The sequence below is a fragment of the Lagopus muta genome, chromosome 1 (genome assembly GCF_023343835.1).
Source record: "Lagopus muta isolate bLagMut1 chromosome 1, bLagMut1 primary, whole genome shotgun sequence".
Lineage (NCBI taxonomy): Eukaryota > Metazoa > Chordata > Aves > Galliformes > Phasianidae > Lagopus > Lagopus muta.
The window spans coordinates 16,938,462-16,954,867 of record NC_064433.1 but is presented as its reverse complement, the minus strand read 5'-3'; the positions used below and the strand labels follow the sequence as shown (position 1 = coordinate 16,954,867).

The 16,406-nt window shown below is 36.5% G+C and overlaps 1 protein-coding gene across 12 annotated transcripts in view; it reads right to left on the bottom strand.

Moving 5' to 3' along the window:
- The window catches only part of TAFA5 (TAFA chemokine like family member 5), a 452,144-nt gene that overhangs the window by 231,300 nt on the left and 204,438 nt on the right, over positions 1-16,406 (bottom strand). The window lies entirely within an intron of this gene.

Here is a 16,406-nt window from a genome sequence, read left to right as displayed (position 1 = left end):
CTGAAACATACTGTGGCTGTTGAACAGATTACACAGCAACTCTTCATGCCACTACAGTTAAACAACTTTTTTAAAACACTTCCTGTGTTTTATTGTGGTTATATATATGCCATCAATAGAAAACAAGACAGATGCCATTGTCACATAAACAAAAAATAACTTATTTGGATAATATTGATTTACCAGTGCAACATACAGGTACCCAGTTAATCAAAAAGTGGTAGGCAGATTTTTTTAGAATTTCCCATTTGCTTTGCTTCTGGTTGAGAGCTATACTTGGCTGGAATCGTCCTTGCCATGTGACTGCTGTAATTCCACAGTTTTAAAGGGAATTATTCTGGGTTTTAGTTGTATAAAAACAGCATTGGTATCACAGCATGTTTTTAGTGCTCATTCTACAAAGCAAAAATCATTATAGAATGCAGTTAAGAAAATCTTCTGAATAACATGAGAAAAATATGATGAATGTCTTCTCCTTTTAAGAAAGTGACTTTAAGTATTTTCAGAGTTTCACTGCAACAACAGTGAACATTATGTCCCTTTAGTAATCACTAATCTTACTGCAATTTTCAGACTACCACTTAGCCATCTCAAGCACATAAACAGGACAGACATTAGGAAGATTGCAAAATAGCTTTCAGCCCTTCCATTCTGAAATGAGCAGTAAATTTTAATTAAGATAGATTCTCTCCTCCTAAATAGTTGCATTGGGAAAAATAATAATAATAATAATTTTGGAGATTCAAGGACCCATGTTGAAATTTCATTTTTTTCTAGACAAGACTAATGTTCTAACTTACTGAATCCGATACTACTGTTGAATGCAATTGTTTAGTATCTTACTGTTAACAATTTAACACAAAGAAAAAAATATATATGCAAAACCAAACTTCATAAAAGTTGTAAACATAAAGGACAAGATTCTGAACTAATCTTCATAAGGAATTGACACCAAGTGGGATTCTAGGCCAGAAAAGGGTTGAACAGTGGATTTAGTACATGGCAATCTCACTCCTCAGATTCCCATACAGTCTCATATCAAAACCAGCAGATGCTGCGTATTACAACAAAGAAAGAAAAAAGGAAAATATTCCAGAAACTTAATTTCAGGGCCCTGAGGGCTGCAATAGGTTCGCTCACTGGGGCTCCTCACTCTGCCCAAGGCTGAGGACCTCACATCAGCCATGTGGCCATCAGCATTTGTCCCAGAAAAGCTACAGGAAGTCTGATCTTCATCTCCTCACAGCTTTTCCTCACCCTGCCATGGGCCCTCAAGCCCAGCCCACCCACAGGCCCATGTCTCAGCCTGGTCTCAGTCAGTCACTGTTGTAGGGGAGGTGCATGGTTCCTAGGTTTGCAACTACACCAGTGCCCCTTGTTGCCTTACTCCTGTCTGAGACTAGATGGGCCTCGTTGTGGAGTCCTGCAAAGCTGAATCTCCTGAAGAGAGTCTCGCTGATCCCAGCACAGAGGCTGGAAACACTTCAGGCTGTAGCACCAGTAAAACCTGTAACCCTGGCACTGCTCACTTCAGTGACAGACCACAGCTTCTAGCTTTGAGAAATGTCTTTAACACAGATTCACAAATAAAACAACCAAATGAATCCCATCAATGCCGGTACTTCTTTCATAAATGTTACAGAAATAATCTCCTAATCCACAGTAATTTGGGGTTTTGCATCAAGTTTCTGTGTTTCTTCTTGGATAGTGAATTAAAAGAAGACTACAAATAAGGAAAACATATAACCAGTGCTATGAAAGTTAAGCAGAAAAGACAATGCATTTAAGTCCTTCCTCCTTACATAACTTTTTGCACTGTGTAGGCCAGTCTGAAGCACAAATCTCAGCAACACAAAGCTCCTTCAGGGAGGACCTACAGCTCAAAGGGCCTCCTCTTCCCTCCTGCTCAAGATGGTTCAGTTAATTGGTTCTGGAGAACTCAATTAGTTAAAAAAAAGGAAATAATTGCATGAATTAAACATAGCTATGCTTATTTGCATAAGTTAAGAAATAGTTTTCATTCTTATTACTTCCCTAAAATACTTAGAACTGTTAAGAAAAGAGAAACAAAAAAACAAAGTAAGAAGAATGTTTTACCAGCCTCTACATGTAAAATAAACCTAGACTGTTTACAAAACAAACAGAATAGCCACAGGGGGGAAACTGTTTTTGGAGAGATGCTGATATTTCTCTTGAGAAAGACAGGAATAAAAAGCACAAGATTGTCTAAAAAGCTACTGACATTTGCTGGAGCCAGAAGCTGTACGTCAGGAAGGAACAAGTCTGTTGTGTTAGCAAAATATGTCACTGCAGGGAGCATAAAATCAGTTTGAAGGAACATGCAGATAAAGTCACATATCAGGTAGACGCAATGTAGCAGTACAGGTGAACTGTGCTTTCCATTTCAAAATAACATGAGAACTATTTACACATAACAGACTTTAAAATGCCATCTCATAAGTGCCCTGCTTACCAGTATGAAGATATTTACTACAAGATCACAGGCTCCACAGCAGACTTGAGGTAAAATTTGGTCCAGTACAGTTCATACGGGAAAGACAGATCTATACACTGAAATTTTATTGCTTTAAATCATATTTCTTAGTCCTTAAACTACTATAGAAATAATAACCCCAAACATCTGATTAGACAGGAAAGCAGCTCCTACACAACAAGAACTGTACTCTGGAGGTGTTCAAGGCCAGACTAGATGGGTCCCTGTGCAGCCTGACCTAACGGGTGGCAGCCCTGTCCATGGCTGGAGAGTTGAGACTGGTCGATTCCCTGTCCAACTCAAGTCAAACTATGACTCTTTGACTACTCTACACCTGCAGCAAGTTTGAAAATAAGAAGGCCAAAATGCAGAGATGAAAACAACTATTACCTAGCCACATCCGACTTGTAGACATGTAATCTGCTAACTAACACCTGTGAATGCATCAAAAATTTAATGATATAATTTTTCTGTCATGGCCACACTAATCGTCCATTGCATTCTTAAAAGATTCCATTTCCTTAAAATAAACTTGTCTATTTTTACTATTGTCTGTGACAACTACTCTTCCCTTTTTGCAAAAGCATATGAGACAAGAAGTGATTTCCTTTCCAGGGATGGTATTGTGACACAAAGGAGGAAATATGTCCTTGTGTTATTAATTGGAATTACAACAGTAGGAGAAGAAGGTGCTCCTAGGGCTGAAAATTCAAATTAAATCCCAGATTCCCCAGCAGGTTTTGATTTCAGCTGCTAAGCCACATTTAAACTGGAAACACCTACACTGTTTTTTTAACCCTAAAAAAAGCTTTTCATTCTTGGGCATTTTCTTTCTCTCCCTCTTTTTTGTTTGTTTGTTCGTTTTTGGCAATGTGCATGATATGCTTATCTTGGACTCACTGTCATTCTTCTGCCATTTTTTCCATGGAATGAGTCCATTAACATTCACCATCCAAAACATATTCTATAAGGTTTTGTGCTCTGCAGTACTGCACTTTCTGAGAAAACACAGGTGCAACAGCTCACATATAACTTCTGGGAAACAAAGAAGTTACTTTAAAGTGTTATATATATATATATATACATATAATAATTGTTTTATAATAATATTTCAAAATATTGAAAAAGTAAACACTGAAAAAGAGAGGTAATGAATTAGCCTGGCACGCACATCCAAGAAGGAAATAAATTTGAACAATGTTGAATTTCTCACTATACCTAAGAAGTAATAATCTCACTGAATAATATGTGCCATCAATTAAAATTAGAAGTACTACAGATAAACCCAAATCCAGGCTTGATGCTGAGAGCCTTGAGCAAACAAAGTATCCTCAGGTCCAGAGCTTCAGCAGACACAATTTGCAGCCACCTCATGGACTGTTTCTGCCTCTGCAGTGACTATAAAATATGTTTATGATGTATAGGTTCAGTTAATCTATGTGGTACCATGAATTGTCAAATCAAGCACATAAGGACCAGAACATAATAGCATGTAACTGCTGTGTCTGCTATTTTATTTTGGTAAGCTCTCAGAGTTTCATTACTGAGCTCACCAAAACACTGTAATGTTCCTCAGTGGTACCAGCATCTCTGTGTTTACTGCATAGAGCAATGAAGCCCTTAATTTAGGTACTATGAATACATGACTAGATTTTATTAACTACAAGGCCTATGTGGCAGCTAAAAGAAATCCCTAAACATAAGCCCCAGGTAGATCACAGGGTTTTAGATGATCACACTGTCTTAAAAAGTATAAAAAATATAGATGCAGTATGCTAAATATATCCTTCCTATAAGACAATACCAGACAACACCAAGTAGAGGAAGTGAATCTGACAGTCTCTTTAAGTGATGAATTTGAGTGATTACTTTTATTTTAAAGGTTTGTCTGGGAATAGTGCTTTAGGCAAATGTGACAGAGAAGCTTGAGTGTGCTGGCTATTATTCTCAGCTGTTCCACAGACTAGGAGGAATGACTTTCTTTCTGGGCCAGTTAGACTGCTGCCTTAAACATTTTTATCCGTCTGCTTAAAATGGCTTATGAAACAGGTGCATGCTGAAACTAAAAGTTTTTATGGATGAGATCCACGATTTTTATATCCACGTTTCTAGTCTTCCACGAAGATAACCATTTATGGGATAAGATTCTCCTCTGCCCAATTCTGAGAAGGGTGAAAGGATGAGTTTTTTACCTTCTTTACATATATCCAAGGCTGGTCAAAAACAGCACAGTGAACACAGACGAGAGTCAACTCAAGTACCTTTAAAAACCAGGAAAGCACTTTAGATTGGAGATTTACACTTCTAGAGATACTCGATTTATAAGCCACAATGTCTTCAATTTAAAGAAATGTTTAGTCACTGCACACTTATACTGCACATTCATCCAGTTTTTCACCTCTACACTATACAGAGGGACTACTGCTCAAATGTGATGTTTCATACATTTATATCAGATGAAGAATTAATTTCAAGATACTGAAAAGATATAAGCATTTGAAGTGTACAGATACATTCCGTGTTTGTATATGCAAGACTTAGCAGATCTGAAATACAAAAATTATTGGCAGAAGCAAAACATCAACATATGAGTTCATATGACAGAAAGCAGTGTTAGAAAGTCTTTACGCTGATAACCTTTTAAAAAACTTTGTTAACCTTTTTTTTATTATTCCTTCTATAACAAAGTCCATATCTTTTATGTACTGCTTATCAGTTTTACTAGCTAATAAAAAGTTAAAGTATGCTATCAATTTCTCAATGAATGCCTTATAAATAATACTTCCTCAGATCAAGGTCTTTAATAAAAAGAAACTAAAATGAGGCCTGTCACTGTTTCACTCTGCATTTTGATGAATGAAATTTACTGTCACCCATGGTGAACCATCCTGTGATAAGGTTTCCAAGACAGCACACACTGTAGCTAACAGTTTTCTAAACACACAAAGTATGTACATTGGTAAACACACAAATGTGCACTGACAATTCAAAGAAGAATATAATGTACTATACAACCTTCAAGATGAAGATGCTTAGAAATGCATGGCTTCTTACATTTATCATAAAATAGAAGCACTTTTCTTATACTCAAAGCCCCATCCAGCCTGGCCTTGAACGCTTCTGGGAGAGGGGTATCCGCAACCTCACTGGGCAACCTGCGTCCACACCAGCCTCACAGTAAATAATTTCTTCCTGGTATCTAGTCTGTCTAGTTCTAGTTCTAGTCTAGTTCTGTGGTGATTCTGTGATCTAGTCTAAATCTACCCTCTTCCAGTTTAAACCCATTTCCCCTCGTCCTGTTGCTATATGCCCTTATAAAAAGTTCCTCTGCAGCTTTCCTGTAAGCTCCCTTCAGGTAGTGGAAGCTTCTCTTCTCCAGGCTGAAGAGCCCCAGTACTCTCAGACTCTCTCTGTAGAGGAGGTGCGCTCTGATCATCTATGTGGCCCTCTCAATGCACAGTGTTTTCTAGTCCCCAGAATGGACACAGTATTCTAAGTTGGGTCTCATCAAAGCAGAATAACCTTCCTTGATATGCTGGTAAAGCTTCTCTCGTTGTAACCGAGGATACGGTTGGCCTTCTGGGCTGCAAGCACACTATGCCAGCTCATGTTGAGTCGTTTGTCTACCGATACCCCCAAATCCTTCTCTTCTGGGCTGCTCTGAAGCAATTGTCCACTCAGCCTGTATTTGTGCTTGGGATTGCCCCAGCCCAGGTGAAGGACCTTGTTCTTGGACTTGTTGAACTTCATGAGGTTGGCATGGGTCCACCTCTAGCCTGTCCAGGTCCCTCTGGACAGCATTCCTTCTCTCTAGCATGTCAGCTGCACCAGTCAGCTTGGTGTCATCTGCAAATTTGCTGAGGGTGCACTTGATCCCACTGTCCGTGTCACTTACAATGATGTTAAATAGCACCAGTTCCAGTACGAATGCATGAGGAAGTAATCACCAGAGTCCACGTGGGCATTGAGCCATTGACCACAACTTCCATGTGGACCACAAACACTCTTTACAATACCATATCAATAGATGCAATATTTTTAGTTTTCAATATGTAAACTTCAGTCCAAATCAAAGAACATTTTCAAAGTAGAAACTACCTATGTAAGAAGAATTCTCACTGATCTCTAAGGGAACGCCATATGTAAAAGAATGTCAGGTCTGAGTCAAATTGGCTGTTCTTTGCACTGCTTTTTCTCACCTGCTTGCTAGAACTTTAACACCAGACTATCAAGTGTAGTAAAAATCTCAGTGTTCTGGCTGCATCTGGTAGATGGCACCAAATTATCCCCTCCAATTTGGAAGCGATTTTATTACAAACCACCAGATGATATATTTCACCTTCTATCAGCTAAGCCTCCAATAAGAAAATCTAAGAGGACTTGAGACTTGAGAAGCTTCACAAGTCACACTGAACTAGCACTGACCCAGAGTTCTCTGGTGCAGAGGACAGCACAAAGGCTGTCAAGGTAAAGAGACCTTAGCATCATCAACTCCTGCTTAGTGTACTTAGTGAAAATGCCGAGGAAATTCTGAAGGAGAATCGCTAACATTATTGAGAAGCATTAACTTTTTTTGTTTGTTTGTTTGTGTGTGTGTGTGTGTGTGAATATACTTACTTGTTTAGGTCAGTGATTCTGGTTAGTATTTCTGTCATACTTGTGTGCAGGCAGACAAATGTCTAAAATTCATAGACAAGAGAATGTTCCCATAGAGGTAAGTAGGAAAGCAGCAAATAGAGATTTATTGAATGAATGTTTGCACCCACCAGATATAATAAAAGGTGAATGATATCAAGCAGTCCACTAACATATATGAGATATACATGGCCATGTTGACCACTTATGGTCTGCCGTTCTTATTTTAATTTTCCCAATAGCAATATAACAGTTTGAATGAAACCTGAGGATAAGCTGATATGAATCAGAACAGGAAAGCTGGCAATAAATATTTCATTAAAAAAGGGTTTCTGAAAGGCCATATAACCTTTTCTCTAAATGCTTCAAATCCAAAATGTATTAGGTTCAAATAAAATAAAGTTATTTTAATTAGATATAGGTAATCTGAACTTATACAGTGGATGTTAAAGGGAGAGTCGTTACAACAATAAGACAAATCCTATCATCCAGCCCAGGACTAGGTAAGGTATCTCCAGAGAAAATAGGCCATTACAGCATATGTTACCTGAGGGGCAACAAAGAGTAGTGAACTGAATGATTAATCACAGCTGTAAATACAAATTACGTTATTTGTGTGTCTGTGTTTATGCACACAAACACTTGTATTTTAGTCTCATGCTGGGGAGGATAACAGCAGAGGGAGACAGTTGTTTTTGAATTAACATGGAAACATCACTTAAACTCACTATAAAAGAAACATACACCTGGTATTATACAAAAAACAAACAAACAAACAAACAAAAATAGTGACCATGTTATCATTAAGAGGAAGAAATGTATTAAATGTCAATCATATGGTCTTGGTTTAAAAGAGGAATGGCAGTCAAAATTCTAGGAGTCAGTTTCTGATGTCACCATGTATCTTTTCTGCTTGACAAACTGTATTGCTCTTGTTCAAAGGAGGATACAGCACTAATTTCAGTGGAAGTACACCACTATAATAGTAATTAAACAACTACAACCTTACGCTAGTCTTACGTGAAAAGAGTTGTACCTCTTCTGTACAACATGGATCTTTGCACAATGACTAATCTCACTCCCAATAAAATCAATTAAAGTTGTATTACTAACTTCACAGACAGAAACTCAACAGAATAATGAGGAAATCTGCCCACTCCCAGACCAGCCCTTTAGCAACCTGAATAGCCGTGATTCTGACATTCATCAAATGAAGTCTTATCCAAGTTAAAGCTCTACTTTAACAACCATTCATGTTATCCAAAGAGATAAGGTCACTATTTAGAAGTGACTGAAAAATAACTTCACAATTTAGAGTATTTATGAAAATCATACAAAAGATACTTGAATGATTAAAATCAAACAAAAAGCAACAAGACAGAAGGTGTCAGAATACATCTACAGGTTGCAGTGAAACTCACACTGTAATATAATTTTTTAGTACAGAAGACCACAACATAGCAATGATGTTAAACCTTATACTGGGAGTACGCAACTTCAATTCTGTTTCATGTAGTGATGTAGAGTTCTGGTAAAGATTCTTAAAAGTTTTTTAACTTATTCCCTTGTTATAAAAAAAGATTATATTATCCATCTAATTATTTGGGATATTTTAAGGTTTACTAATCAACAGCACTCCTAAATTCTCAAAGTTCTACAATTACAGATTATTATTCATCAAGCTGTAAATCATCAACTTGATTTTCAGCAGTGTTGAGCTACTACAACAAAACAGATTTTAAGTGTAACACCAAAAAAGGCTCCTGCTAGCATGAGTGCTTCAATTTGTGCCCCCATTGCATCCCCTCCATCACAGCTCATTTCCTTGTTGAGGTACATGATAAAAGTCCCAATTTCTCAACTGTCTACCACACATGCTGTTTTTGGACTAGATGAACTCCCAACTAAATCATTCAATGATTAAATGATTAATTGTTCAAGAAACATACTAATACATACTAGCGTACACTGTGGGAATCCACCAGTACATAGTGTCTTGGTTACGGCTTTTGATGATTTAAATGTTTTAAATATGTGCACCTGGATCACCACTTGTATTCTTGCAGTTTCAAGTAGACAGCTTCTGTTATCTGTCACTCCCTGATTTCATATATAAATATCAATTTACAATAACAGCATTGCCTTGTTGGTATGAGATAAACTTATTAAAATCCCTTTAATTGGGATTCTGGTATCTATTCTGAATTCTGGTATCCTTTTTCAAATGAAGTTGATCACTACTAAAAAAACAAATAGCAACAATACCGAGACTTTAATCAGAGTAAAGAATATACATAAACTACTTCTGACCACACAAACCTTCTTAAAACAGTATAAAATTGCATGCAGTATAGAAATGGGGCATACATTGTATAATTATGTATAATATATAATGGAAATAGTCTGTAGTTCAAAATTGTTAGTAAACATTCCACACTCAAAAACTGCAGAGATGGTGTACTAGTATTTGACAACAGAACTGAATCTGCAGCAGTATTCGGCCAGAATATGCAAGTAAAATTACTGCTTAAATAGCAAATATATATATACACATATATGGAGAGAATGTATGCATGCACACACACATTTGTGGATATATGTGTATGGATAAACAGATTATAAATGACATCTTCTAGGAGAGAAGAGTAAATAATACATTAAATTTATAGATCAGGAAAGGGTGTTTTGATGTATAAATATTGCATCAGGTTGACATGTATACATGGCTCTCATAAAACTGATCTACAAAAATGTGTACATTGCTAGTAACTAATATTTTCTCATTCAGAACAGCAAGACTAAAACAGTCATGAAATGTGTCCAGTTGCAAATGGCTATACAAACACAAAGCAATGAAGAACCAGGCCTTTGAATGACAAGGAAGGGGAAATCTGGCTGTGTTTTCAACAATGAATATTTAATAGATTCCCAGTTCCACTTACATCTGACAATCCTTTCTGCCAATTACCCTTTTATCAACTCTAAAAGTAAAGACAAGAAATAATGATCAAGAACAGACTGACTGTTTAACCCTTTAGATAAACCTCTGTGTAGTCAGGAACATGACAAAAAATTAGAAACTTTTTTCTACTCTTTCATAAAAAGATTGCTTGACTGGTATTATACATTATCTCCAACACAATGAGTTTCATATATTGATTATTGAGATTCTTTATACAATGTTATGCACATAAACATGTGCATGCACACCATATCCTATCTTATAATACTCTGTAATAGGAATTGTATTTTAAGCTTTTTCGTCTTCTTATCAGGAAAAAAAAAATCACTGATAGTAGTTACTGTGTGATCAGAACAGAACAACAGAAAAACAGCAGGAAAAAAAGTCTCGATATCTAGGCAACCAACCCTTCCTACACTGTAACAGCTCTCTTGAGTGGAGAGACTTCCTTGGGATTGGTGAAAAAACAGCATCTTTGCGAAGTCCCTTGGTGACAAAGGACAGAGACTTTGATATTTCAACCCTAAACTCAAAAGAAGCAAGACGTGGACGAAAATACATTTATTTAATAACCTGATTAGTTTTTACCTTCCATTGCCCGAGTGATGGAGTTGTATCCTGTGACAGTATAAACATTTTACTTTGCACAATATAAGACCCGCAATAGAAGAGTGCAATTAGCACTGGAAAGACATTCTCAGGGAAGTACTTTGATTTCAAAAGACTGTTGGAGTGATTGTCACCCCTGCTGTGCCTGAATTCTCTCTTGATGTGCATAAAGTGTGAATGCGGAACGCGTTATTATGAAACTCACTCATCCTTGCATTTGTGTGCTCATTGCTTTTGCCATCTTGTGGTAACCAAAAATAGAAACCTACAGAGCAGCATATAATTCACACTAGAATAATATTGCTGCATTTTTTAATGAATTCTTCGGTGTACATGCTGAAGGTCTACAACTCAAAACATGCTCTGCATTTTGTCATGTTTTTAACAAAAGTGCCCTCATTTTCCCTTTAAGATTGAGCTTGCAAAAAAATAGAAACCATAGCAGAAGCACTTAATAGAAGCACAAAATGAAATGATTTAATACTAACTGTCTTCCAAAGGATTTTATCAAAATATAGTAAGAGATTTTATTATTATTATTATTATTATTATTATTATTTTTAAAGAGAGTGCTTATGTTCTCTCAGCACATACAAAGGCTTTGTAAAAATTCCCATGTAGTTCAACCATAGAACAGTTTAATATGTGATAAAAGAAACTGCATTTGGTCTTCATAAATCAGTCAATAATTATTTATGGAACAGAATCATTTGTAGGCTTCAGTATGTGGTTTCTTCTTTAAATTATCAAGGAAAGCAATGAATGTAAAGTATCTCCTACTCCTAACTTCACCTTTTAAAAGAAGTAACACATTTTTGAGTTAGTGGTCCCAAGGGAGAGAAGATGAGGCCTTCAGTTGCTAAGCACGAGTTTGCCAGCTATTTCAAGCTTTAGCTGAGTACAAGCAATAATCACTACTGCCTGAAATATATTGGAATAAAAGTACATGGGACCATTCATGACACTTCATCAGCATGCAGGAGGCAAACAGAGTGACTGCAGTGATTGAATACAGGCTCAGACTACTGGCTTTAATCTCCATCTCATTCATTGAGCCTTTACTTTTGGCACAGCTGTATGATAAACACTCTAACATTCTTCCTTGCCCACCCTCCTTTGGAATCTCATGATTGCTGTGTGTATGTTTGCTACATACTAAAGGTAGCAAAGAAAATCTATGTCCAAAAACCATAAAAAATATTTAGATATAAGCAATCAACAGGTTTACTATGCATTTATGATCAAAGTGTAATTATTTTACTGAAGGAGAATTAAGTGAAGTTCCCTGTTACTGGAGATCTCTTAAAACAAGGTAAATTTATAACTTACTATTTTTTTTCTGCTACCTTCTCTGAAAAATGGCATATACACTGTGTATGTATATGTTTATAACACACAAAATATAACTGGTTAATTAAGGTTTTAAACATAATGTTAAGACTGTCTCTTGTACTTACATTAAAGAAATTACACTTCATTATTTAGTACTTCTTTTTATTTGTTCATCTGTTTATTTTGCTATATATTTGTTCAACTTCTCTCCAAGAAGAGCTCACATGCCGTTCAGTATCACCAGTTACCTGATTTTGACTTGGATTTATATCCAGTTAGGTGCTAAGGGTCTTGAATAGCGTAGGGCCTAATACATGCCTCAACCATACTATATTAAAGTTCATAGAGTTAGATTTGTAAAGTCAATAAGCAATAGCAACTTCTGCAAATGTTAGTATAATATGCTGGATAGTGATTGTTCTGCTCACGTGACACTTTTTGTTGGAAAAACAAACTAACAAACAAACCACTTGTATTTTATATTATTTCTTCCTCATTTTAAAATACATGCATAATAATTTTAAGGAAAACTGCCAGGTGTGCTTCAAGAACCTAAACTGAATTGTTCGGCACAGGATGCCAGATCCTCTGAAATCACAAGCCTGCTACATACAACTACGTCAGCTTTTCGCTTTTTGTATTGAGTTTGATGCTGTTTGATCACTACAACAATTGTAGTGTAATAGAAGGGATTAATCTTACGGCAAACAAAACACTATAAAGAACCTGTTTAATAGGTTCTGGCTAAGATGAGAAAACATTTGCAGATTAGCTGACTGAATGCATGTGGCCATCCCTTAATGTTTAGAGAGGAGTGGGACAGAGCCCCATGGAGGGCTGGCTCTAGAATGCCTGTTGCAATGTCACTTCTTTTACATAAAGTTTTCCCTTGTGCCAAGGAATTACTGTACAACCAACAAAAGAAAAGGAAAGAAAACGGGGAAGAGGAAGTGGAAGAGGTCCCACCATCCTGTTCATAAAACATTCACCACCACCTCTTTCAACTGGGTAAGGAACAATTAATAGATTGCACAAAAATCTGGAGACAACAGATCACTGAGGGAAGGAAACAGAAAAGATGAACTTCATGGTTTCCTAGGGAGACACAGAAATGTCCTTTGGATAGCTAAAATAAATCTTTTAGAGATAAAATATATTCTGCCAACTGCAGCTACACATAAAGTAAGGGAGCTAAAGGTTGTCTCCAGAAAACAAAGTCTTTTGTCCAGGTTGAACATACAATGAAGTCTACCAGGAAGAATTCTGTATTTGAAAAGACCCTCTTGAGATTTTATATACTTAAATAGCAGGAAACAATCCAGCACCACCACTCCTAAGTGCTTTTATGATATTGTTCACTTTTAAGGAATTTATTTCATTAGCCATTTGATTCATTCTGAAAATAAGGCTTCAAATCTGAGAAAAGTCATCCTCAGATGTGACAGATTAAAATCTGCTAAGTAGAAACAATGAAGGACTACAACAAACAGTAAGACAGTAATCTTGAGATCTTTATGTCCTCATGGAAAACAGAACTGAAAGTTGCCTTCACTACAATTATGTAACTACCTCAAATCATTAGCTATACACTATATTTATTTATTGTTGTGTCCGTGTTGTATTCCCTGAGAATAACCAAATCAGTAAGAGAAATTGGTCAGTAATCCTGGATGATATGACTATATGAGCTTACAGTATGATTTTTTTATTCTTTATTTCGAAACATAATATGTCATCATCACAAAAACACCTCTCCAAATGTTCATACTGGTTACTTAAATATTTAATTTAAATAATTTCTCTGTAATTAAAAGCAACAGATTTTCTTGACAAGTTAAATGCAGTATCAAAAATAAGTCACAACTACTCAGTAGGGTGCACAATCTGATTTATGATGGATATGAAAAAACATTCTGTTAATTATACATCTATTTCTTAAATTAACCATTCTATTAACTGTTCATATTTTTCATGTAAAAGTAATTTATGATATATTTTCACTAGCGTGCACTTAAGACTACCAGGCCATAGAAAGGGAAAACTGACAAGTGATTACAGGTTACACACCAGCTTACTAGAAATATAAATGATGAATATCACAGGAGACATCATCAGTGCATTGTGACCTGCTTAAAGAAAAAGCCTTATTTTACAATCCCAGCAAAGTTAGATTTTCCATTTAACACCATCGGGGAAAGCAGCTTGCTTTTTTTTTTCTTTTTTTTTTTTTTTTTTTTTCTTAATCTTACTTCCTCTCCTTATTAAATGTAGGGCAAGAGCAACCTTGGTTCCCAATGTCAGGATTTATGAATTCCCACTCACGGTGTCCAAAGATTTGCAATACAATCATCCTGACCTTGGTTAAAAAGAAATCCACTCTGAATGAGTTTAATGAGGATTTGAAGAAATGACCCTAGAGGTGCAATTTAAATGAAAATGTAATAGTATCTACATTTTGCTCTGTACCTTGTGGGGAGGCATGAAACAAATTATATTCGGCATTTTGCATTTTCTATTTTCAATCCCCACACAAATTTCTATCATACAACAAAAGAGCTAATAAAAATTGCCTGAATTAGTCCTTATTTCTTTCACCTACAATATTTCATTACATTGCTTTCTGTTGACTCCACAAATAACACATCAAGGCAACAGAACCGTAAGTCTTTGTCACTGTGGGTAAACTTAAATTTCTAGTTATCAGGCTTCAGAACCAGTTGATGTTTGCTGATGTCTGAGATGTTTCTTTTGATTTTAGCTGGGAAGGTTTCTTTGTTGCCCTACTAACAAATTGAACTAAGTCTATTGTTTTGTTGTTTTTATTATTTTTTTTTAATAAGTAGTTTAGGGAGATGGTGCTTTGTTTTGAAACACATCATTGCTCTGCTGAAATTCAGCTACTTAATCTGTCTTTAAAATAATCTAACTCATCAATCAAAAGTAGGTAGCAGTGTATTTTAGCACTTTTTCCTCTTTAAATACAGTTCAGACACACAGTCTTATTTGTCACACCCTTTTTTAGATCTCATGGACAATAAATGCCATCAGTCTGAATTTCAATCTGTATTGCACAGGCATGTCAATATGAGTGGCAGAAACTTGTGTAGCTAACTGTTGGAAATAAAGTAAGATTCTCCACAACAAACCCAGGTACTTATCAGAGGAAAATAAAATCTGATTATTTATAAAGACATTTGGTGAGAAGGACTTCAGAGCCCAGAATGCTCTAAAACATTGCTTAGAGAGACAGCAGGATTTTTTCCACTGACTTCTGTAAGAACTGTGTGAAACCCTCCGTAGTAATCCTTCTAATTTAAACAGCTCAAATTCCATGTCAAGACAGTCATGCCACTGAGATGAATGCTTAAATGTGGAGAAGGGGAGATACAGAGATGTTGGAGCAGGTCCAGAGGGCCACATGGATGATTAGAGGGCTGGATCACTCTTAGGAAGAAAAGTTGAGGCAGCTAGGCTTGTTCAGCTTGAAGAACAGAAGATTCTGGAGAGCCTTCATTGGGCTCTTCCAGTATTTAAAGAAAGCTTAATAAGCGGGGTGGGGGTGGGGAAGGGGAAGGGGGGTACGACCCAACGTGGACAGACAGTGAAAGGACAAGTTGGAATGGCTTTAAACTAGATGAGGGGAAATTTATTTTGGATGTTAGGCAGAGTGGAGAAGCACTGGAACAGGTTCTCCAGATAAGTGTGGATGCCTCATCCCTACAGGTGTTCAAGGCCATGTTTGATGAGGCCCTGAGCAGCCTGGATCTGGTGGCAACCCTGAACATGGCAGGCGAATGGAACCAGATGATCTTTGCGGCCCCTTGCAACCCAAACCATTCTATTATGCTACTATTTTGTGATTCTGTGATCTTTAACATGTCCTTCTGTTGTTCACATGCCCCCCCCCCAATCAGAGTATTCAAATAAACAAAGTAGTGCAATGTTAATGTAATCTTGTTCACCAACTGTCAAAATGCTCTCATTTTGTGTGTTTCAGCGCTTCAGAATGTGAGTAGAAGAAAATGAGAAAAATAAAAGTAATACTTCCATCCCTATAAAACTGGAAAATAAGTATCTGTATCAGAAGTATGATAACCTATATTCTGCAGGTACAAGTTTAAAAACTTTATGCTAGGAGAAAAACTTTTAGCAGAAGTCAGTGCCAACCTTAGCTGGAATAACCTATGTTCTTTAGACTTCACAGCCTGTCTCTTGAAAGCTCTCTGGCAACATGTGCTTTTTCACATTTGTCAGCTAAATTTGAGCTCGAAATGCAAAATATAACATTAAGGAACAGTGAGTGCATTTGTGACACTCCCTGGAAAAATCAGGTATATATAAGGCAATATGTAAAAGACTATATTACTTGGAAGT